Below are 24694 nucleotides of genomic sequence, written 5' to 3'. Positions count from 1 at the left end.
TTTCCACAAATGAATGTTTGGTCCATTTTACCAACATTAACTACTTTAGAGGTGACTATAACTCACCCCGGCACGCATATTCTCACTCAGCAGATTCCAATGATTGAAAAGTAAATAAATGCAAGTACACAATGAACTACATGACATTACCTCTATTATCTTAGAATACGTTATGGATGGACATTACCTCTATTATTTTAGATTACGTTATGGATGGACATTACCTCTATGATTTTAGATTACGTTATGGATGGACATTACCTCTATTATTTTAGATTACGTTATGGATGGACATTACCTCTATTATTTTAGATTACGTTATGGATGGACATTACCTCTATTATCTTAGATTACGTTATGGATGGACATTACCTCTATTATCTTAGACTACATTATGGACTGACCTCTATGGAACTAGGCCACACCCAGACATCCCTGATTGGTTATTTGGTCCGTTGAGTCCTTTGTATTGGCCCGAGACTATGGGAGACTCTCAATCTCCTCGCCTCCTTCTCAAAACCCATTGGATGAGAAGGTCAGAAGGGCGGGACCTCTGGCTTTCTCACCCAATGGGTTTTGAGAAGAGAGGACACGAGGAGTATGCAATTGAGATAGGGAACATATCTAGGGGATGCATGGGGAAGCCAAAGAGCAACTTACTCGTCCTTCATGTCCTGCACAAAGGTGTGTAGGTCTGGGTAGCTTCTCTTTCCCCTGCTGAGGGTGAGGCTGGTCTGGGAAGTTTCATCCTTGTGGGTCACGGTAGTGAATGTCACCGCTGCATCCTGATAGCGACAACAGAAAGCAGAGTTAGGCTGGAATTCAATTTTGCGTCATTAAAACACAAAATATCTAAATGAAATGTCATACATGTAATAGAAAAATACATAAAATACATCAACTTGTCCAAGAGAGATTTACATGGTTACAAAAACGTCACGCCAGCGTAAGCCTACACGAAATACAGCCCTTATTTTATGTGTTTCTAAAATCGCCTATGGGAAAAATGAATGGTGGAAAAACGATTGGAACCATTTCACTGTTTGACCGCTAGGTTTTATGGGTATTATCACACCTCCACTGTGGGACTCTATAGAGGGGTTGGTTGTTAAGCAACAAAACTGGCATGCAACTATGGGGCAAAATAGACAGGGTTTGACTTAGACTGTTGACAACATGTAAACTATATTTAGTCTCTAAATGTTTAATGCAAACATAAATACATTTGAACAATGAACTCGTCTCAAATACATTGTTACAGTTGTTGTTGGTTAGCTAGGTAGCGAATTTTAGCCATTGCATAGACATGATATCAGTCAAAACACCTCAAAACAAGACTTGGTATCAATAACACCATACAACGAGCTGAAACATGCCATAGAGCTACGATTCCCCACATGGCAGCTTGTTGTTAGCTGAGGTTCAGAATCATAACAAGATACACGACTTCCGGCCATCGATGCGCGAGCATCATTTTCGTGACGTCAGCCAACCCTTCTATGGCTCCTGGTCAAAAGTAGTACACTAGCCTACATAGGGAATAGGGTGCCATTTTGGACGAATTTATGAAGGTGCTGTCATAACCTTTGACCCCCATTTGACCCTACTGTACCTTTAGCCAACTCTCATGACTCCCCGGCCATATACTTTCTAGTTTGATATTACAGCATGAATAGCACATTATTTCATTTGTTAAACAATATTTAATCCACAGTAATTAATATACAGTGGGGAGAACAATTATTTGATACACTGCCGATTTTGCAGGTTTTCCTACTTACAAAGCATGTAGAGGTCTGTCATTTTTATCATAGGTACACTTCAACTGTGAGAGACGGAATCTAAAACAAAAATCCAGAAAATCACATTGTATGATTTTTAAGTAATTAATTTGCATTTTATTGCATGACATAAGTATTTGATCACCTACCAACCAGTAAGAATTCCGGCTCTCACAGACCTGTTAGTTTTTCTTTAAGAAGCCCTCCTGTTCTCCACTCATTACCTGTATTAACTGCACCTGTTTGAACTCGTTACCTGTATAAAATACACCTGTCCACACACTCAATCAAACAGACTCTCCTCTCCACAATGGCCAAGACCAAAGAGCTGTGTAAGGACATCAGGGATACAATTGTAGACCTGTACAAGGCTGGGATGGGCTACAGGACAATAGGCAAGCAGCTTGGTGAGAAGGCAACAACTGTTGGCGCAATTATTAGAAAATGGAAGAAGTTCAAGATGACGGTCAATCACCCTCGGTCTGGGGCTCCATGCAAGATCTCACCTCGTGGGGCATCAATGATCATGAGGAAGGTGAGGGATCAGCCCAGAACTACACGGCAAGACCTGGTCAATGACCTGAAGAGAGCTGGGACCACAGTCTCAAAGAAAACCATTAGTAACACACTACGCCGTCATGGATTAAAATCCTGCAGCGCACTCAAGGTCCCCCTGCTCAAGCCAGCGGATGTCCAGGCCCGTCTGAAGTTTGCCAATGACCATCTGGATGATCCAGAGGAGGAATGGGAGAAGGTCATGTGGTCTGATGAGACAAAAATAGAGCTTTTTGGTCTAAACTCCACTCGCTGTGTTTGGAGGAAGAAGAAGGATGAGTACAACCCCAAGAACACTATCCCAACCGTGAAGTATGGAGGTGGAAACATCATTCTTTGGGGATACTTTTCTGCAAAGGGGACAGGACGACTGCACCGTATTGAGGGGAGGATGGATGGGGCCATGTATCGCAAGATCTTGGCCAACAACCTCCTTCCCTCAGTAAGAGCATTGAAGATGGGTCGTGGCTGGGTCTTCCAGCTTGACAACGACCTGAAACACACAGCCAGGGCAACTAAGGAGTGGCTCCGTAAGAAGCATCTCAAGGTCCTGGAGTGGCCTAGCCAGTCTCCAAACCTGAACCCAATAGAAAATCTTTGGAGGGAGCTGAAATTCTGTATTGCCCAGCGACAGCCCCGAAACCTGAAGGATCTGGAGAAGGTCTGTATGGAGGAGTGGGCCAAAATCCATGCTGCAGTGTGTGCAAACCTGGTCAAGACCTACAGGAAACGTATGATCTCTGTAATTGCAAACCAAGGTTTCTGTACCAAATATTAAGTTCTGCTTTTCTGATGTATCAAATACTTATGTCATGCAATAAAATGCAAATTAATTACTTAAAAATCATACAATGTGATTTTCTGGATTGTTGTTTTAGATTCCGTCTCTCACAGTTGAAGTGTACCTATGATAAAAATTACAGACCTCTACATGCTTTGTATGTAGGAAAACCTGCAAAATCGGTAGTGTATCAAATACTTGTTCTCCCCACTGTAATTGAAGATTTAAAAATAAATTACATGTCTACCTTGAACTCTTTATTCTCCATCTCCTTTCAAAATCAGCACATTTCCTGGCCAAAATGAACGCGCATCCAGAGCGAAAACAAACGCAATCCTCCAGCACTAGGGAGGATTAGACTGAACTGCTCCAGCGGTTTTTGATCAGTTTCAACGTTTATCAGTGATGACGTAACAATGCTGTACAGATTTGACGCACTTTCGATCTCGTGCTGATGCAACACTCTGTGTTGTTGAAAGCTCACGTATGGAAATCCTGCGAGTTGTAAACAAATTTAGGCTATTGTTGCCCTTAAAACTGTAATGTTGAGGACGCCATGAAAAATAAAATACATAACCCACACCGTTAGGCCAAGGTACATGCAATATTCATCACTTTGCCAATAGACTTCTTGTTCCTTGTTGTATGTAGCCTTTCTTTTGGGATTAGCACCACTGTCACCTAGAAATTGATACTGCGGTTGTCACATAAAACAGATAACCCATAGTTCATTATTAAATAACATAACTCATTTCTTTATTTTATTACTCATAAAATATACAGCAATCTTCAGATACTGAAAGAATTCATGGGAGTTTCGAATTCAGTCACTATTTCATATGTACATGCTAGTTTCATCCTTTTAAAGAAAAAAAAGGACACGAAAAAACCTGTGAACCTCCTGATCCTGATTTGACGAACATAGCATATGTATTGTACATATTTCCAGTTAAAATGATTTTCAAAAAGAGACAAAAACGGGGGTTTGAACAAGCAATCACATAAAAGGATTGAGTGGTTTCATTTTTTTGAAGAAGTTAAAGCAAGCAAAACCTGTCAAAATACATTGATTATAAGACCAAGACAAATAATATATATATATTTTTTTCAACAGAAGATAATCTAAATGCTGCTGTCCTACCATTGGTTTACAGTGTTTCTCCTCTCCAAGGGAGGCATGTTTTCTGCCTCGGAATAGTATCAGTGCTTTTCACAAACGTTGTAGTACTTAGTGTGCATCATTGTTTTCGCTCATACAGCTGCCCCTACTCTCCTAACCTCTACTCAGTAACTAAAGAAGGCACAAAATGATGACATAAATATCACAAGAAAGAATACATGAATTAATAATTTACTTTCTAAAATATTTTCTAGAGGGCAAAGGACAGGTAGGTTTAATAACGCAAATGTAAAAAGTCCTGTCGCTCACATACAAATGCAAAATCTAAATGGCACCCTATTCTTTATAGAGTACACTACTTTTGACCAGAACCCTATGGCCCTGGTCAAAAGTAGTGTACTATAAAGGGAATAGGGTGCCATTGGGGATGGAAATCCTTTGAAATTACTCATGAGAGCAAATACTACGATTTTTTGGTTCCCACAGAGGGTCAGGAGCTTAAGACATGAATGATTTTATTAAAATGTTTGTTCATAAAAAAAAATGATTTCCCCTCCTCCCACATGGATTACAGACAAGAGGCTAGGTGCGTTCTGTCTGTCTTAGTGTGCGGATAAACATGACCATCACTCTCATAAAACTTAAATGAAACATCACTCATGTTTTTTCTCAGCCCAAAACGCTCAATCCCATTTCTACTGTCAAAACAGGTTTTGAAAAGGCTTCTTCCACATCTTTTGGTCCATGTCTGTTTTTCACTCAGTGAAGTGCTACTATCCCCTTGGACTACAGGTTATTGCCGTCATAAGGTGTCCGTCTGTCTGTTGGCTGGACAGTTTCTACCGTTTAGGACCTTTGTGGGTAAAGGTAAAGGTTGGGTATAGCAGCAGCAGTTCCTCTGAAGTCCAGTATCTGCGGGAAGGACACCTGGTGGTACGAGAGGATGAGTGTGGCCAGCCAGCCTGTTGTGCCTCCCCCTCTCCCTCCCTCCCTCCATTTCTCTCTCTCCATCTGCTGGACTCTTAAGGCTCCTGTGCGGACTGTCTCGGCTCGTGCCCTCCCAAATCTGGCTGTGGTGATTTAAGACACGGTGTGTATGTGTGGATTTGTTTTTGGCCTCTGCCCCACTTCACTGTCCATCCGCCTGCCCTTGGCTCCCCTCCTGGGCAGCGACCACCACCCCCCTCAGTATGTCTCTGAGTCTGAGTCGTTGAGTTCCTCATCCTTGTAGAAGCCTCCATCGTGTTCGCGGTGGCCGATGTTGTTGAAGCTGCAGTAGGAGCTGTGCTCGCTGCGCAGCACGGGCAGGCTGTCGAAGGTCACACTCTTGGAGGGGCTGGTGGTGTAGTGGTTAATGGCACTGAAGGACAGGCTGGGCGCCGGGTTGCAGGGGGACACGGGCATCATGGTGGCCAGGATCAGCGCCAGGCTGTCCGCCACGTCTTTGTTGGGGGCGCAGGCCAAGGCAGGCGTGTAAGCTGAGGGGTTCAAACAGAACAGCAGAGGGTCACTTCAGGAGCATCACAGTTTACTATAACACTTTTGGTGAAAAACATGAAATAACAGCAGGCTAGGAGATACAAAGTTAAGACAATAACCAAGCAGTGGACTAGAGAGAAACATTTGTGGACACATTGAGAAGAGAAGTACAGAAGAAAACGGTGTTAGCGTTATGGATCTTACCATTCTCATCGACTGCGAGCACGCTAGCACCCTTCACTAGTAGCTCCTGAACCACCACCGTCAGACCATTTCTGGCTGCAACGTGTAACGGCCTGAGGAGAAAGTACCGTCAGATTAGCCAGCAGCAAATGAGGATACCTCCCAAATGCCAGACTATTCCCTATATAGTGCACTTCTTCTAATTATAATAATAATAATAATAATAATAATAATAATAATATGCCCTTTAGCAGACGCTTTTATCCAAAGCGACTTACAGTCGTGCGTGCATAATTTTTTTTGTGTATGGGTGGTCCCGGGGATCGAACCCACTACCTTGGCGTTACAAGCGCCGTGCTCTACCAGCTGAGCTACAGAGGACCAATTCTTCTGGCCCAATTAATACAGCTGAACCATACGTACGTCTGTAAGGCTGCGTTAGTCGAGTTGATGAGGTTCCTGTCTGTAATCTTCTCCAATATCAACAAGGCACTGGTTTCATGCCCCTTTAAAAGCCAGAGTCAAACATGTCAGACCAAAATTTTAACCAGAGAGAGCCAACTGTTCAGATGAACGTCATCTTCATGTGGGGATGCTCACCTTACTGCAGGCCAGATGAAGAGCAGTGTTCATGACTGCATCCTGCAGGGTGAGCTCTGCTTTGGCACTGCTCACCAACAGCTCTGACACAGACAGAGAAACATAAAGAAACTCAATTAGGAAATGAAGCGACTTATTAAAATGTAAAACAGACATGTTGAACTTAAGCCGGCTGGGCGAGGCAAAGCGGAGGAGAGGGGGGCTGCGTACCGACAGCGTTGGTTTGTCCGTTCTCAGCAGCCATCATGAGGGAGGTCTTCCCGGAGGCATCGGGGGAGTTGACCTGGGCGTTGTGGCCTAGCAGCAGCTGAAGACACTCCACGTGGTCCGTGAAAGCCGCCGCATGCAGGGGGGTCCTGGAGAGAGAGGAAACTTATTTCACCGACATCATGTAGGACTGTTATAAACAAGTTTGTTCAATTAACCCTGTTTATACCATAGAAATCTAAAATCACTAATAGATGTATTAAAAGTAATCTACAATCCCTCATCCAACCCCAGAGGTCATTTTATTCCCAAGACAACATTATTCTCCAGAAGAAAAGGACTTTGTCATGTGCTGTAGTTACCGGTTCTTGGTGTCAGTGGCGTTGACAATGGCCGGCCCCAGAGTGTCAATCAGCATCTCTGCAGCCCCCTCGTTGTCATTGATCACAGCTCAGTGGAGGGGGCTGAACGAGTTGCCCTCGGTCTTGTGGAAAACCTCCTGTTCCAGCAGCACCTCTACACACGTGTCATGGCCTAGTGGAAGATTGATTCATACAGGAAAAGGATGACGTCGCTGCAGACCACAACAATACTCTCAGAGAAAGCTACACATCTGACAATGGTGAAGTCACAAAATATGTTTTAGCTACAACATATGCTATGTCAATCCCTGACAAAGTCCTGTTTCAGTGTAAGGTCCTCCACTGAGAGTCATAACCCCTAATTCTGTTGTAGCCTTGTTCATTCCCCCACATGGCTCCGTCCACACCAATCGAATGCTTTTCAAGCCACAAGAGGGAGTGAATGAGTGTACACTTCATGGAGGAGAGAACAGAGCTACAGTCCAGTTAGTCAGTACGTACCGTTGTATGGCCTGCCTAATTCAGGGACATGTTTACGGTACTGAAGAGAGAAAATCAGAAAAGATCTAGTGTTCCGTTAGTCCAGTACGTACTGTTGTAGCAGGCCCAGTGTAGTGGCGTGTAGCCCTGGTTGTCTGTGATGACGGGGAGGGTCTCCACTGACTGGGCGGCGTGTAGGAGCCCCCCCAGCACCCCGATGTGTCCTGATGCCGCCGCCAGGTGGACAGGGGTTCGCCCCTTACAGTCCCGAACCAGGAAGCTGGCGCTGTGCTGCAGCAGGGCCTCCACACACTCCTCATGACCCGTCACCGCCTGGGAGGAAGGGCGGGGAGACAAGAATGGATTTGAAATAACTAATAATCTATGATATAATAATGAATCATCAATTATTACAAATGATGTCTGGAGGCAGGTCCCCCTACAGGGATGAATACACCACTACCCATTGACAACTACTTTTCTGAAGATAATATGTATATTTGAGCCTCCCCGTCTCTTTCTGTGTGTGAGCGTATACAGCCAGCTCTCCTCCTCACCCCTCTGTGTAGCGCTGTTCTGCCCCACTTGTCTTTGGCTTCTACGCTGGCTCCCTTGTTGAGCAGTGAGTACAAACAGTTTGTGTGTCCTCTCAGCACCGACAGCATCAGAGGGGTTCTGATACACAAGACAACAAGGTCATATTACAAACTGGTAATAACCAGGCTGAGTCCCAAATGGCAAATATTCCCTATATGGTACACTAATTTTGACCTGAGCCCATAGGGTTCTGGTTTAAAGTAGTGCACCAAGTAGGGCATAGGGTGCCATTTGGGACGTAGACCTAGTGTCAAAATCTCTTTATTTCAGGAATTGTATCCAAAACCCAATTGACTTACTGTCCATTCCCGTCTTGAACGTCCACTGCACTCTGGAGGTCAGCATTTCCAATCAGCAAACGCAAACACTCCGAATCACCGTTGGTAGCTAGAGGAGGATAAACAGAGAGGATATAAGAATGTGAGATGATTGACCGTTGGTAGCTAGAGGAGGATAAACAGAGAGGATATGAGCTGATTGCTGGACGACTATTACCTTCACATGAACAGACAGATTTCTAGAACAGTGGTATTGGTAGATGACATCCTCATGATGTTAACACAGCAGATAATAAAACATTTTGGGGCTGAGGCCCTCGAAGCCTGTCACCTGCTAGCTGTGTACCTGGCTCTGGATAGAAGTCCCCCCCTGTGCACTGATCTAGGATCAGCTTACACTCCCCAGATCCTCAGCAATAATGACAAAAAATGACCTTAGATCAGTGTGTAGTGGGCATTTTCACACTATGCTATATAATATCCCTAGAGTGGACATTGGCATCCTAGCAACATGACCAAACAAATGTCCATCTTGGTAAGGAAAACTTTTGAATTACAGAATCTCTAGGTCTTACGTGATATCCTATGCGTACCTGCAGCGTGGATGGGGGTCCTCTTCAGGGTGAAGTCTTTAACCAGGATGGAGGCTCCCTGGTTGATGAGGACGTCAACACACTCCACATGGCCTTTAAAGGCAGCCAGGTCCAGAGGGGTGCGCCCCTGGCTGTTCCTCACGTCTAGATCCAGCAGAGACTGAACCAGGACCTCCATAGCATGGTGGTGGCCGTGGTACGCCTGAATGGAAACAAACACACAGTCTGAAGCAAAGTCCAGTGGTATGCCTGAACAGATATACACTCCTAATATAATCAATGTCCTATAGTAGACCAGTGGTATGCCAGAACAGATATACACTCCTAATATAATCAATGTCCTATAGTAGACCAGTGGTATGCCTGAACAGATATACACTCCTAATATAATCAATGTCCTATAGTAGACCAGTGGTACGCCTGAACAGAAATACACTCCTAATATAATCAATGTCCTATAGTAGACCAGTGGTACGCCTGAACAGAAATACACTCCTAATATAATCAATGTCCTATAGTAGACCAGTGGTGCGCCTGAACAGATATACACTCTTAATATAATCAATGTCCTATAGTAGACCAGTGGTATGCCTGAACAGATATACACTCTTAATATAATCAATGTACTATAGTAGACCAGTGGTACGCCTGAACAGATATACACACTTAATATAATCAATGTCCTATAGTAGACTAGTGGTATGCCTGAACAGATATACACTCTTAATATAATCAATGTCCTATAGTAGACCAGTGGTATGCCAGAACAGATATACACTCCTAATATAATCAATGTCCTATAGTAGACCAGTGGTATGCCTGAACAGAAATACACTCTTAATATAATCAATGTCCTATAGTAGACTAGTGGTATGCCTGAACAGATATACACTCTTAATATAATCAATGTCCTATAGTAGACCAGTGGTACGCCTGAACAGATATACACTCTTAATATAATCAATGTCCTATAGTAGACCAGTGGTGCGCCTGAACAGATATACACTCTTAATCAATTTTTCAATCAATTTTATTTTATATAGCCCTTCGTACATCAGCTAATATCTCGAAGTGCTGTACAGAAACCCAGCCTAAAACCCCAAACAGCTAGTAATGCAGGTGTAGAAGCACGGTGGCTAGGAAAAACTCCCTAGAAAGGCCAAAACCTAGGAAGAAACCTAGAGAGGAACCAGGCTATGAGGGGTGGCCAGTCCTCTTCTGGCTGTGCCGGGTGGAGATTATAACAGAACCATGCCAAGATGTTCAAAAATGTTCATAAGTGACAAGCATGGTCAAATAATAATCAGGAATAAATCTCAGTTGGCTTTTCATAGCCGATCATTAAGAGTTGAAAACAGCAGGTCTGGGACAGGTAGGGGTTCCATAACCGCAGGCAGAACAGTTGAAACTGGAATAGCAGCAAGGCCAGGCGGACTGGGGACAGCAAGGAGTCACCACGGCCGGTAGTCCCGACGTATGGTCCTAGGGCTCAGGTCTCTCAGTTGGCTTTTCATAGCCGATCATTAAGAGTTGAAAACAGCAGGTCTGGGACAGGTAGGGGTTTCGTAACCGCAGGCAGAACAGTTGAAACTGGAATAGCAGCAAGGCCAGGCGGACTGGGGACAGCAAGGTGTCAGCATGCCCGGTAGTCCTGACGTATGGTCCTAGGGCTCAGGTTCTCAGAGAGAAAGAGAGAACGAGAGAATTAGAGAGAGCATACTTAAATTCACACAGGACACTGGATAAGACAGGAGAAGTACTCCAGGTATAACCAACTAACCCCAGCCCCCCGACACATAAACTACTGCAGCATAAATACTGGAGGCTGAGACAGGAGCGGTCCGGAGACCTTTCCGTTCACCTTCACACTCCTGGGCCAGACTACACTCAATCATATGACCTACTGAAGAGATAAGTCTTCAGTAAAGACTTAAAGGTTGAGACCGAGTCTGCGTCTCTCACATGGGTAGGCAGACTGTTCCATAAAAATGGAGATCTATAGGAGAAAGCCCTGCCTCCCGCTGTTTGCTTAGAAATTCTAGGGACAATTAGGAGGCCTGCGTCTTGTGACCGTAGCGTACGTATTGGTATGTACGGCAGGACCAACTCGGAAAGATAGGTAGGAGCAAGCCCATGTAACGCTTTATAGGTTAACAGTAAAACCTTGAAATCAGCCCTTGCCTTAACAGGAAGCCAGTGTAGGGAAGCTAGCACTGGAGTAATATGATCAAATTTCTTGGTTCTAGTCAGGATTCTAGCAGCCGTATTTAGCACTAACTGAAGTTTATTTAGTGCTTTATCCGGGTAGCCGGAAAGTAGAGCATTGCAGTAGTCTAACCTAGAAGTAACAAATGCATGGATTAATTTTTCTGCATCATTTTTGGACAGAAAATTTCTGATTTTTGCAATGTTACGTAGATGGAAAAAGGCTGTCCTTGAAACAGTCTTGATATGTTCGTCAAAAGAGAGATCAGGGTCAAGAGTAACGCCGAGGTCCTTCACAGTTTTATTTGAGACGACTTTACAACCATCAAGATGAATTGTCAGATTTAACAGAAGATCTCTTTGTTTCTTGGGACCTAGAACAAGCATCTCTGTTTTGTCCGAGTTTAAAAGTAAAAAGTTTTCAGCCATCCACTTCCTTATGTCTGAAACACAGGCTTCTAGCGAGGGCAATTTTGGGGCTTCACCATGTTTCATTGAAATGTACAGCTGTGTGTCATCCGCATAGCAGTGAAAGTTAACATTATGTTTTCGAATAACATCCCCAAGAGGTAAAATATATAGTGAAAACAATAGTGGTCCTAAAACGGAACCTTGAGGAACACCGAAATGTACAGTTGATTTGTCGGAGGACAGACCATTCACAGAGACAAACTGATATCTTTCCGACAGGTAAGATCTAAACCAGGCCAGAACTTGTCCGTGTAGACCAATTTGGGTTTCCAGTCTCTCCAAAAGAATGTGGTGATCGATGGTGTCAAAGGCAGCACTAAGGTCTAGTAGCACGAGGACAGATGCAGAGCCTCGGTCTGACGCCATTAAAAGGTCATTTACCACCTTCACAAGTGCAGTCTCAGTGCTATGATGGGGTCTAAAACCAGACTGAAGCATTTCGTATACATTGTTTGTCTTCAGAAAGGCAGTGAGTTGCTGCGCAACAGCTTTTTCTAAAATTTTTGAGAGGAATGGAAGATTCGATATAGGCCGATAGTTTTTTATATTTTCCGGGTCAAGGTTTGGCTTTTTCAAGAGAGGCTTTATCACTGCCACTTTTAGTGAGTTTGGTACACATCCGGTGGATAGAGAGATGTTTATTATGTTCAACATAGGAGGGCCAAGCACAGGAAGCAGCTCCTTCAGCAGTTTAGTAGGAATAGGATCCAGTATGCAGCTTGAAGGTTTAGAGGCCATGATTATTTTCATCATTGTGTCAAGAGATATAGTACTAAAACACTTAAGTGTCTCTCCCGATCCCAGGCCCTCGCAGAGCTGTGCAGATCCAGGACAGCTAAGCCCTGGAGGAATACGCAGATTCAAAGAGGAGTCCGTAATTTGCTTTCTAATGGTCATGATCTTTTCCTCAAAGAAGTTCATGAATTTATTACTGCTGAAGTGAAAGCCATCCTCTCTTGGGGAATGCTGCTTTTTAGTTAGCTTTGCAACAGTATCAAAAAGAAATTTTGGATTGTTCTTATTTTCCTCGATTAAGTTGGAAAAGTAGGATGATCGAGCAGCAGTGAGGGCTCTTCGGTACTGCACGGTACTGTCTTTCCAAGCTAGTCGGAAGACTTCCAGTTTGGTGTGGCGCCATTTCCGTTCCAATTTCCTGGAAGCTTGCTTCAAAGCTCGGGTATTTTCTGTATACCAGGGAGCTAGTTTCTTATGACAAATGTTTTTCGTTTTTAGGGGTGCAACTGCATCTAGGGTATTGCGCAAGGTTAAATTGAGTTCCTCAGTTAAGTGGTTAACTGATTTTTGTCCTCTGACGTCCTTGGGTAGGCAGAAGGAGTCTGGAAGGGCATCAAGGAATTTTTGTGTTGTCTGAGAATTTATAGCACGACTTTTGATGCTCCTTGGTTGGGGTCTGAGCAGATTATTTGTTGCGATTGCAAACGTAATAAAATGGTGGTCCGATAGTCCAGGATTTTGTGGAAAAACATTAAGATCTACAACATTTATTCCATGGGACAAAACTAGGTCCAGAGTATGACTGTGGCAGTGAGTAGGTTGGACAAAACCCACTGAGTCGATGATGGCTCCGAAAGACTTTTGGAGTGGGTCTGTGGACTTCTCCATGTGAATATTAAAATCACCAAAAATTAGAATATGATCTGCTATGACTACAAGGTCTGATAGGAATTCAGGAAACTCAGAGAGGAACGCTGTATATGGCCCAGGAGGCCTGTAAACAGTAGCTATAAAAAGTGATTGAGTAGGCTGCATAGATTTCATGACTAGAAGCTCAAAAGACGAAAACGCCATTTTTTTTTTTGTAAATTGAAATTTGCTATCGTAAATGTTAGCAACACCTCCGCCTTTGCGGGATGCACGGGGAATATGGTCACTAGTGTAACCAGGAGGTGAGGCCTCATTTAACACAGTAAATTCATCAGGCTTAAGCCATGTTTCAGTCAGGCCAATCACATCAAGATTATGATCAGTGATTAGTTCATTGACTATGACTGCCTTTGAAGTGAGGGATCTAACATTAAGTAACCCTATTTTGAGATGTGAGGTATCACGATCTCTTTCAATAATGGCAGGAATGGAGGAGGTCTTTATCCTAATAAGATTGCTAAGGCGAACACCGCCATGTTTAGTTTTGCCCAACCTAGGTCGAGGCACAGACACAGTCTCAATGGGTATGGCTGAGCTGACTACACTGACTGTGCTATTAGCAGACTCCACTAAGCTGGCAGGTTGGCTAACAGCCTGCTGCCTGGCCTGCACCCTATTTCACTGTGGGGCTAGAGGAGTTAGAGCCCTATCTATGTTGGTAGATAAGATGAGAGCACCCCTCCAGCTAGGATGGAGTCCGTCACTCCTCAGCAGGTCAGGCTTGGTCCTGTTTGTGGGTGAGTCCCAGAAAGAGGGCCAATTATCTACAAATTCTATCTTTTGGGAGGGGCAGAAAACAGTTTTCAACCAGCGATTGAGTGCTGAGACTCTGCTGTAGAGCTCGTCACTCCCCCTAACTGGGAGGGGGCCAGAGACAATTACTCGATGCCGACACATCTTTCTAGCTGATTTACACGCTGAAGCTATGTTGCACTTGGTGACCTCTGACTGTTTCATCCTAACATCGTTGGTGCCGACGTGGATAACAATATCTCTATACTCTCTACACTCGCCAGTTTTAGCTTTAGCCAGCACCATCTTTAGATTAGCCTTAACGTCGGTAGCCCTGCCCCCTTAATATAATCAATGTCCTATAGTAGACCAGTGGTATGCCTGAACAGATATACACTCCTAATATAATCAATGTCCTATAGTAGACCAGTGGTGCGCCTGAACAGATATACACTCCTAATATAATCAATGTCCTATAGTAGACCAGTGGTATGCCAGAACAGATATACACTCCTAATATAATCAATGTCCTATAGTAGACCAGTGGTACGCCTGAACAGATATACACTCCTAATATAATCAATGTCCTATAGTAGACCAGTGGTGCGCCTGAACAGAAATACACTCCTAATATAATCAATGTCCTATAGTAGACCAGTGGTATGCCAGAACAGATATACACTCCTAATATAATCAATGTCCTATAGTAGTCCAGTGGTATGCCAGAACAGATATACACTCCTAATATAATCAATGTCCTATAGTAGACCAGTGGTATGCCAGAACAGATATACACTCCTAATATAATCAATGTCCTATAGTAGACCAGTGGTATGCCAGAACAGAAATACACTCCTAATATAATCAATGTCCTATAGTAGACCAGTGGTGCGCCTGAACAGATATACACTCCTAATATAATCAATGTCCTATAGTAGACCAGTGGTATGCCTGAACAGAAACAGTCCTAGACCTCTAAAGTAGACCAGTGTCTCTCCAATCGGGTGCCCATTTTTTCTCCCGCCCAGCATCAACATCGAAGGTCCCTGCCAAACGTGAGATTTAGAAACAAACACACTACTACTCCTCTGTTGGAGGTTGATTAACTCAAATGGCAAAATAAGGAAATCATCCTCATCATCACTGTGTCAAAATATGCATGTATTTTACACTAATTAGGAACAGATAGGAACATGGTGTGTGAGTGTCTGGACAATCAACTTTTCGTGGAAAAACAACACCATGCCTGCATCCCAGATAGCACCCTATTTCCCATGTAGTGCAGTACTTTTGATCTGGGCCCATAAGGTTCTGGTCAAAAGTAGTGCACTAAATAGGGAATAGGGTGCCATTTGTCATGTGGCGAGACCCCTACAGGAGCAGGTAGGCTTTACTCACAGCTAAGTGTAGGGGGCTGATGGGAGCTCTGACATCAGAGTCGTTCAGGATGTCATGTTTCCTGAGTGGCGCAGTGGTCTAAGGCACTGCATCGCAGTGCTAACTGTGCCATTAGAGATCCTGGTTCGAATCCAGGCTCTGTCGTAGCCGGCCGCGACCGGGAGACTCATGGGCGGCGCACAATTGGCCCAGCGTCGTCCAGGGTAGGGGAGGGAATGGCCGGCAGGGATGTAGCTCAGTTGATAGAGCATGGCGTTTGCAACGCCAGGGTTGTGGGTTTGATTCCCACGGGGGGCCAGTACACAAAAAAAATATATATATTCACTAACTGTAAGTCGCTCTGGATAAGAGCGTCTGCTAAATGACGTAAATGTAAATGTAAATGTCTGTCCCTGAGGTTTCCATTAGCTGGGGAAAGACAAGGACGGGCCAGTTTAGACTTGTAACATATTTACTTTGAAGGTTAGTCTAGTAGCATGTTTCATGTTGTAAATCTCAGTGACCAGCCCCTGCAGACATACTGGGGCGCTGCATTCGTATCTTAAACAAGCTAGTGTGAGGAAAAGTAACCAACTGGTACTTACTACATCTAAAGGTGTTTCACTTGCAATCTGGAAAAAGAACATCAAGAGTGACGATGCGGCCACGACAAACATGCAACCACACCTTAAAACCTACTGAATATCAACGTCTGTCCCAAATGGCACCCTATTCCCTATATAGTGCATTACGTTTGACCAGAGCCCTATGGGCCCTACATCCATTTGGGACGCAGACAAAATGGTCTGTGAATGCAGGGCGTCTAGTCCCCTGTGGTTCTGACTCACCAGCTCCAGACAGAGGCGGAGTCCGTACGCAGACGCGTAATGGACTGCGGTGTAGCCCTGATTGTCCCTGATCCCTGGGTTAGCGTCGTTTCGCAGCAAATATTCCAGACACCTAGAGGTCAGAGGTCAAGAGTTCACTAATCATTATACCAACATCAAGACAGACAGATAAGCAAGCAGAGACACTTTCCCAAAGGAGACGTGGCTAAGCTTTCACACTGCTGATTTAACACTAGTATGTATTCAAACACGGCCAACAACATACTCTAGACTACAGTGAAATGTGAAAGGTCATGGCACCACAACATACTCTCCAGACTACAGTGAAATGTGAAAGGTCATGGCACCACAACATACTCTCCAGACTACAGTGAAATGTGAAAGGTCATGGCACCACAACATACTCTCCAGACTACAGTGAAATGTGAAAGGTCATGGCACCACAACATACTCTCCAGACTACAGTGAAATGTGAAAGGTCATGGCACCACAACATACTCTCCAGACTACAGTGAAATGTGAAAGGTCATGGCACCACAACATACTCTCCAGACTACAGTGAAATGTGAAAGGTCATGGCACCACAACATACTCTCCAGACTACAGTGAAATGTGAAAGGTCATGGCACCACAACATACTCTCCAGACTACAGTGAAATGTGAAAGGTCATGGCACCACAACATACTCTCCAGACTACAGTGAAATGTGAAAGGTCATGGCACCACAACATACTCTCCAGACTACAGTGAAATGTGAAAGGTCATGGCACCACAACATACTCTCCAGACTACAGTGAAATGTGAAAGGTCATGGCACCACAACATACTCTCCAGACTACAGTGAAATGTGAAAGGTCATGGCACCACAACATACTCTCCAGACTACAGTGAAATGTGAAAGGTCATGGCACCACAACATACTCTCCAGACTACAGTGAAATGTGAAAGGTCATGGCACCACAACATACTCTCCAGACTACAGTGAAATGTGAAAGGTCATGGCACCACAACATACTCTCCAGACTACAGTGAAATGTGAAAGGTCATGGCACCACAACACACACAACAGTAAGAGAGGTGTGAGACGTACTTTCCGTCTGTGTCGGAGGCAGCAGCGTAGTGGAGCGGGGTGCAACCCCTTTTATCCAGATCGTTCACACTGGCCCCAGACCCCACCAAGGCAAACAGACACTGGTAGTTACAATTGGCTGCCGCATAATGCAGAGGACTCCTAGAAGAACGCACAGAAACCATTCAACATCAACAACAGAAATAGCTTATTGGAGCTGTAAAACATTTACATTTTACATTTACGTCATTTAGCAGACACTCTTATCCAGTGCGACTTACAGGAGCAATTAGGGTTAAGTGCCTTGCTGCAGTGCACATAGACACATTTTTCACCTAGTCAGCTAGGGGATTTGAACAAGCAACCTTTCGGTTACTGACCCAACGCTCTTAACCGCTAGGCTACCTGCCGCCCAATATTTCCCATAATAATTCCTATATGCCCCTATACTATATTCCCCATTATCATAAAGATCACATATGAAAGTTATTTGATGCCACAGACAGACCTTCCGAAGCTGTCCTTTCTGTTGAAGTCTGCCCCTGTGTTGAGCAGCAGATTCAGACAGTCCAGGTTCCTGGTAACAAGATATCAAGTTCAGAAAGGCCCTTTCACATCTGAGCTATCAGGTGGATGGTAACAATGAGAACCTTAAAGAAAAGAGAAACCCGTACACTGCTCTTGCTAGTATCACTGTTTTTATAATGCTAATAAAAGCAATAATAAAAAGTGATACTAGTAAGAGCAGTTTGCAGGTTTCTCTTCTCTTTCAAGAAGATATAAAGACAATTTAGACCAGAGCGCAAGTCAATACCACCATGGCATGGAACCACATTATACAGAAATGATACCGCACTAATGATCTATACGATTTTTTAATACTGCTAAACAATGTGAAATGTAAGAGTGTGAATATGTGTTTGATCTTTCTGGTGGCTTTCCAGTTCATGAACTAAATATTCCTTGGTGTAAAGCCTGGACCAGTCCACTCACCCAACAGCTGCTGCAGCATGTAAACAGGTCCTTCCAAAGTCGGCAGGGGTGTCTATATCAAAGCCTGATGAGAGGAGCTTCCGACAGCAGTCAGAGAACCCACTGAGAGCAGCCAGGTGGAGGGGGAACATCCCATGGACGCCTCGCCTGCAACACATTTTTACATTTTAGACTTTAAGCAGACACTCTTATCCAGAGCGACTTACAGTTGATTCAGCTAAGATTGGAAACAGCACCACATCACAGTCCTCATTAAACCCCACAGCAGATCAACACATCAGCATGCTGCAATGCCCTGTCTATCAACCCCCCACACACCACAATGTGTTGAGCATAGTCTCCAAGCGGGAATTCGGTCAATGACAGAATTGCAGATGCATGTTGCATTTTTGCTGGAAACTGTGTGTGTTCTCACTTGGCTGTGTCAGCTCCGTTCGTGATGAGTGTATTGATGAGTAACTCATGGCCGTAGCGAGCAGAGATGTGCAGAGGTGTGTTTCCATTATTTTCTTCACAGTCGATCTCAGCACCTACAGAACACACACACACACACACACACACACACACACACACACACACACACACACACACACACAGACACACACACACACACGTCAACCACTTGACCCTAGAGGCCTCATGAAGCTTCATGTTCAACCACATTGCAAGTAACATTGCTCTGTGCCAGTGAATCATGGTTTGAAGACAAAAGACAATGCTGAAGAGCCTACTGGTTCATATATATTCAGTTGAGAGCATTCACAGCGACTCACCATTCTGGATGATGGCTTGAGATCTGGAGAAGCGTCCGTGGATGGCCGTCATGTGGAGGGGGGTCTTTCCATCTTTACTCTGCAGATAGAAAGACAAAGATGGTTCACACGGCAGTCTGTGCTGCTGACCACAGGCAAAATCAAACACGTATTGGAGGAGCGCTTGATTGCATTTAGTTTGCATTGTTAGGCCTATTCCATTGGTATTTGAATGTAGACCAGGGCCAAATACTAAGCCATGTGCTGCGTCAGTGTGTGCGTCCCAAATGGCACCCTATTTATAAGTACACTACTTTTTGAACCAAAGTAGTGTACTTATAAAGGGAACAGGGTGCCATTTGGGACACAGGCAGTGTCATCACGGCTCCTTGCTCTATGGGCCCCTGGTCAAAAGTAGTGCACTACATAGGGAATAGGGTGTTATTTAGTTCAGACACAGTGTTGGTCATCCGGTCTCCTCACCTTGATGTTGACGAGGGCCCCGTTGCCCACCAGCAGCTCCAGGCAGAGCGCCCCATGGCGCGAGGCGGCCGTGAAGTGGAGTGAGGCGAAACCCTTCTCGTACACCTGGTTCACGTTGGCGCCGCACTCGATCAGCTCATTCACCACCACATCCTGCCTGTTGTAGCATGCCACGTGGAGGGGGGTGTTACCGTACCCATTGGGCTAATTTATCTGGAGGGAGCAAGGGAGGGAAAAGAGTGGAGAGAGAGAGAGAGAGGGGGGGGGGGGAGAGAACAAAACAATACATTCCTGATCAGGTCACTTGGTTCTGAAAACCCCCTGGTCCAACCTCTCTCTCTTCATTACTTGGTTCTGAAAACCCCCTGGTCCAACCTCTCTCTCTTCATTACTTGGTTCTGAAAACCCCCTGGTCCAACCTCTCTCTCTTCATTACTTGGTTCTGAAAACCCCCTGGTCCAACCTCTCTCTCTTCATTACTTGGTTCTGAAAACCCCCTGGTCCAACCTCTCTCGCTCTTCATTACTTGGTTATGAAAACCCCCTGGTCCAACCTCTCTCTCTTCATTACTTGGTTCTGAAAACCCCCTGGTCCAACCTCTCTCTCTTCATTACTTGGTTCTGAAAACCCCCTGGTCCAACCTCTCTCTCTTCATTACTTGGTTATGAAAACCCCCTGGTCCAACCTCTCTCTCTTCATTACTTGGTTCTGAAAACCCCCTGGTCCAACCTCTCTCTCTTCATTACTTGGTTATGAAAACCCCCTGGTCCAACCTCTCTCTCTTCATTACTTGGTTCTGAAAACCCCCTGGTCCAACCTCTCTCTCTTCATTACTTGGTTCTGAAAACCCCCTGGTCCAACCTCTCTCTCTTCATTACTTGGTTCTGAAAACCCCCTGGTCCAACCTCTCTCTCTTCATTACTTGGTTCTGAAAACCCCCTGGTCCAACCTCTCTCTCTTCATTACTTGGTTATGAAAACCCCCTGGTCCAACCTCTCTCTCTTCATTACTTGGTTCTGAAAACCCCCTGGTCCAACCTCTCTCTCTTCATTACTTGGTTATGAAAACCCCCTGGTCCAACCTCTCTCTCTTCATTACTTGGTTCTGAAAACCCCCTGGTCCAACCTCTCTCTCTTCATTACTTGGTTCTGAAAACCCCCTGGTCCAACCTCTCTCTCTTCATTACTTGGTTATGAAAACCCCCTGGTCCAACCTCTCTCTCTTCATTACTTGGTTCTGAAAACCCCCTGGTCCAACCTCTCTCTCTTCATTACTTGGTTATGAAAACCCCCTGGTCCAACCTCTCTCTCTTCATTACTTGGTTCTGAAAACCCCCTGGTCCAACCTCTCTCTCTTCATTACTTGGTTATGAAAACCCCCTGGTCCAACCTCTCTCTCTTCATTACTTGGTTCTGAAAACCCCCTGGTCCAACCTCTCTCTCTTCATTACTTGGTTCTGAAAACCCCCTGGTCCAACCTCTCTCTCTTCATTACTTGGTTCTGAAAACCCCCTGGTCCAACCTCTCTCTCTTCATTACTTGGTTCTGAAAACCCCCTGGTCCAACCTCTCTCTCTTCATTACTTGGTTCTGAAAACCCCCTGGTCCAACCTCTCTCTCTTCATTACTTGGTTCTGAAAACCCCCTGGTCCAACCTCTCTCTCTTCATTACTTGGTTCTGAAAACCCCCTGGTCCAACCTCTCTCTCTTCATTACTTGGTTCTGAAAACCCCCTGGTCCAACCTCTCTCTCTTCATTACTTGGTTATGAAAACCCCCTGGTCCAACCTCTCTCTCTTCATTACTTGGTTCTGAAAACCCCCTGGTCCAACCTCTCTCTCTTCATTACTTGGTTCTGAAAACCCCCTGGTCCAACCTCTCTCTCTTCATTACTTGGTTCTGAAAACCCCCTGGTCCAACCTCTCTCTCTTCATTACTTGGTTCTGAAAACCCCCTGGTCCAACCTCTCTCTCTTCATTACTTGGTTCTGAAAACCCCCTGGTCCAACCTCTCTCTCTTCATTACTTGGTTCTGAAAACCCCCTGGTCCAACCTCTCTCTCTTCATTACTTGGTTATGAAAACCCCCTGGTCCAACCTCTCTCTCTTCATTACTTGGTTCTGAAAACCCCCTGGTCCAACCTCTCTCTCTTCATTACTTGGTTATGAAAACCCCCTGGTCCAACCTCTCTCTCTTCATTACTTGGTTCTGAAAACCCCCTGGTCCAACCTCTCTCTCTTCATTACTTGGTTCTGAAAACCCCCTGGTCCAACCTCTCTCTCTTCATTACTTGGTTCTGAAAACCCCCTGGTCCAACCTCTCTCTCTTCATTACTTGGTTCTGAAAACCCCCTGGTCCAACCTCTCTCTCTTCATTACTTGGTTCTGAAAAACCCCTGGTCCAACCTCTCTCTCTTCATTACTTGGTTCTGAAAACCCCCTGGTCCAACCTCTCTCTCTTCATTACTTGGTTATGAAAACCCCCTGGTCCAACCTCTCTCTCTTCATTACTTGGTTCTGAAAACCCCCTGGTCCAACCTCTCTCTCTTCATTACTTGGTTCTGAAAACCCCCTGGTCCAACCTCTCTCTCTTCATTACTTGGTTATGAAAACCCCCTGGTCCAACCTCTCTCTCTTCATTACTTGGTTCTGAAAACCCCCTGGTCCAACCTCTCTCTCTTCATTACTTGGTTATGAAAACCCCCTGGTCCAACCTCTCTCTCTTCATTACTTGGTTATGAAAACCCCCTGGTCCAACCTCTCTCTCTTCATTACTTGGTTATGAAAACCCCCTGGTCCAACCTCTCTCTCTTCATTACCTGGTTATGAAAACCCCCTGGTCCAACCTCTCTCTCTTCATTACTTGGTTCTGAAAACCCCCTGGTCCAACCTCTCTCTCTTCATTACTTGGTTATGAAAACCCCCTGGTCCAAATCACTGGCTCTAACCTCTCTCTCTTCATTACTATTATGAAAACCCCCTACACATTTGAATGCGTGTTGACTCACATCCACACCAAGGTCCAGCAGGTACTTGACCACACTGATCATTCCACTGGAGGCTGCAGAGTGGAGAGGGGTGTAGGCCTTCTTGTATTTACAGGACACCTCTGATCCATGAGAGGCCAGCAGAGAGAGAGAGAGAGAGACAGAGACAGAGACAGAGACAGAGACAGAGACAGAGAGAGAGAGAGAGAGAGAGAGAGAGTTAAGAGAGAAACAGAGATACAAACACAGAGAGATAGGCAGAGAGGGAGAGATAGATTAGTTTACAGTGGTACACAGCACCATAAGCAACACCTACATCATGTTAGTACAACTGAAAACATCTAATCAACCTACTTCGTACATGATTCTGACATAATAACACACTAGACGTGGCTCATACAGCTGAGCTGTGAGACTAACACACAGTCCATTCATTCATTCATTGGTATAAAGGACATTAGGGGGTTTTCATAACCAAGAATGTAAATGATGTGGTAAACTCATCACCCATGTAAGCAGCCCAGTGGATTGCTCGGCGATCCTTCTTGTCAAAGGCATTAATGTTGGCTCCTCTGGAGAGAAGCAGCCTCACCATCTAACAGGGAGAGGAGAGAGAAACAAAACACAGGTTGAGGAAAACTAAACAGCAAAATCCGCTAAATCTGGCTTCAAAGCCTTCCCTTTAAAATTATATATTTTGTATTCACAATGAATGAAAGATAACATGTAAAGACATGGTACATTTCTCCCCTTTTAGTCCCCCTTTGACCTCCCCCTCCCCCCAGAATGCCTCCAAACACATTTAAAAAGAAAGGGAAAGTAATTGAGTTACATGTCAGAAAACAAAACAAAAGTATACAACAACGTTACTTCAAGCAAAAATGTAATAGCCTAACAATTTCAGGTGATTAAGTGATTTTATAGGCCTATATAGCAGTAATCTCAAGGTGGGGCCAAGAGTACTAATCTGGAGGAAGTGTTTGGAGCTGTTCAAAATAGGATATCATCGGGTCCCAGGAGGAATAAAATGAGTTGGTTGACCCTCGAATGGTAACTTCATTTTTTCTCATTTTAGGAACAGCTTCAGATCTTTGAGCCAAAGAGAGGCTAAGGGAGGATTGATAGATTTCCAATCCAATAAAATCCTTCTGCGGGCTAACAGGGAGGCAAAGGCAATGGCATCTAGCTGTCTATTGGTCAGAGAAGGATTGTTGTTTGGTACTCCAAAAATAGCAATTTCTGCTCTAGGCTGCAACTTTATATCAAATGCTTCAGAAAGGGTTTTAAATAGTGGACAACTAATCTGCCAGACGGGGACAGGACCAGAACATTTGATTAGTCCCATTATCACTGAGTACTGTGGATGATGGTACATCAAAAGACAGAGGTGGGATACCCTGGTCAGGTGGAACTAACAGCCTACCCCTCCCAGTGCTTGCAAACTCAGGACTAGCAAACACTCTACTCCCAGGAGCTGACTGTACAATTGGTGTAAATGGAAGGACACCCCTCCCTCTACCCACACTAAAATCCCCAGCATAACATGTTTTATGGATTTGAGAATCTTCCATGGCTCAACAGAGCACTAAAATACAATGTAATTTAGTGCATTCAAATACCCCAAAAAATAAATGCAAAAAACAAATTCATCCAAAACATACAAATAAGCACGAATACCTGTATCTAATGAATATGCTACATTCACTTTCACTGTTTACAGTATATATTCACTTACAGTAAACCATCAACAAATTCACATGCGCATGTCGTGCACCTCATCCACATGCACAGCTCCGGCGGTCGGCTTGAGCTGACCAGTCGGCAGGTCACGTAATTAGGACACTGCCACAACTGGAATTCTGATGGTTGGATAATTTTTATTCGACCTGCACACGAAGAGACAACACACAATATGTTAGCTCTTGGTGCAGCCACAGCTCTCGGGCACCTTGCTAGTTGAAGGTCAGGCAAAAGAGAACAGGTGCTGCATGCACACATTCAGTGCCTAACAACACACTATACAATACAAGTAAAATGATATACAACATAATTCTGACAAAATAAAAGACATAACTGCACACCACGAGACAACACACAATAG

General features: G+C 44.5%; 1 pseudogene; it reads right to left on the bottom strand.

The window, feature by feature from the left end:
* Positions 1 to 4455: 4455 nt before the first annotated feature.
* On the bottom strand, positions 4456 to 24368 carry LOC121563306 (annotated as a pseudogene).
* Between the last annotated feature and the right edge of the window lie 326 nt (positions 24369 to 24694).

The sequence above is a fragment of the Coregonus clupeaformis genome, unplaced genomic scaffold (assembly GCF_020615455.1).
Source record: "Coregonus clupeaformis isolate EN_2021a unplaced genomic scaffold, ASM2061545v1 scaf2789, whole genome shotgun sequence".
NCBI classification, from domain to species: Eukaryota; Metazoa; Chordata; class Actinopteri; order Salmoniformes; family Salmonidae; genus Coregonus; species Coregonus clupeaformis.
The sequence above is the reverse complement of the archived record's forward strand: the minus strand, read 5'-3'. Positions and strand labels throughout refer to the sequence as shown.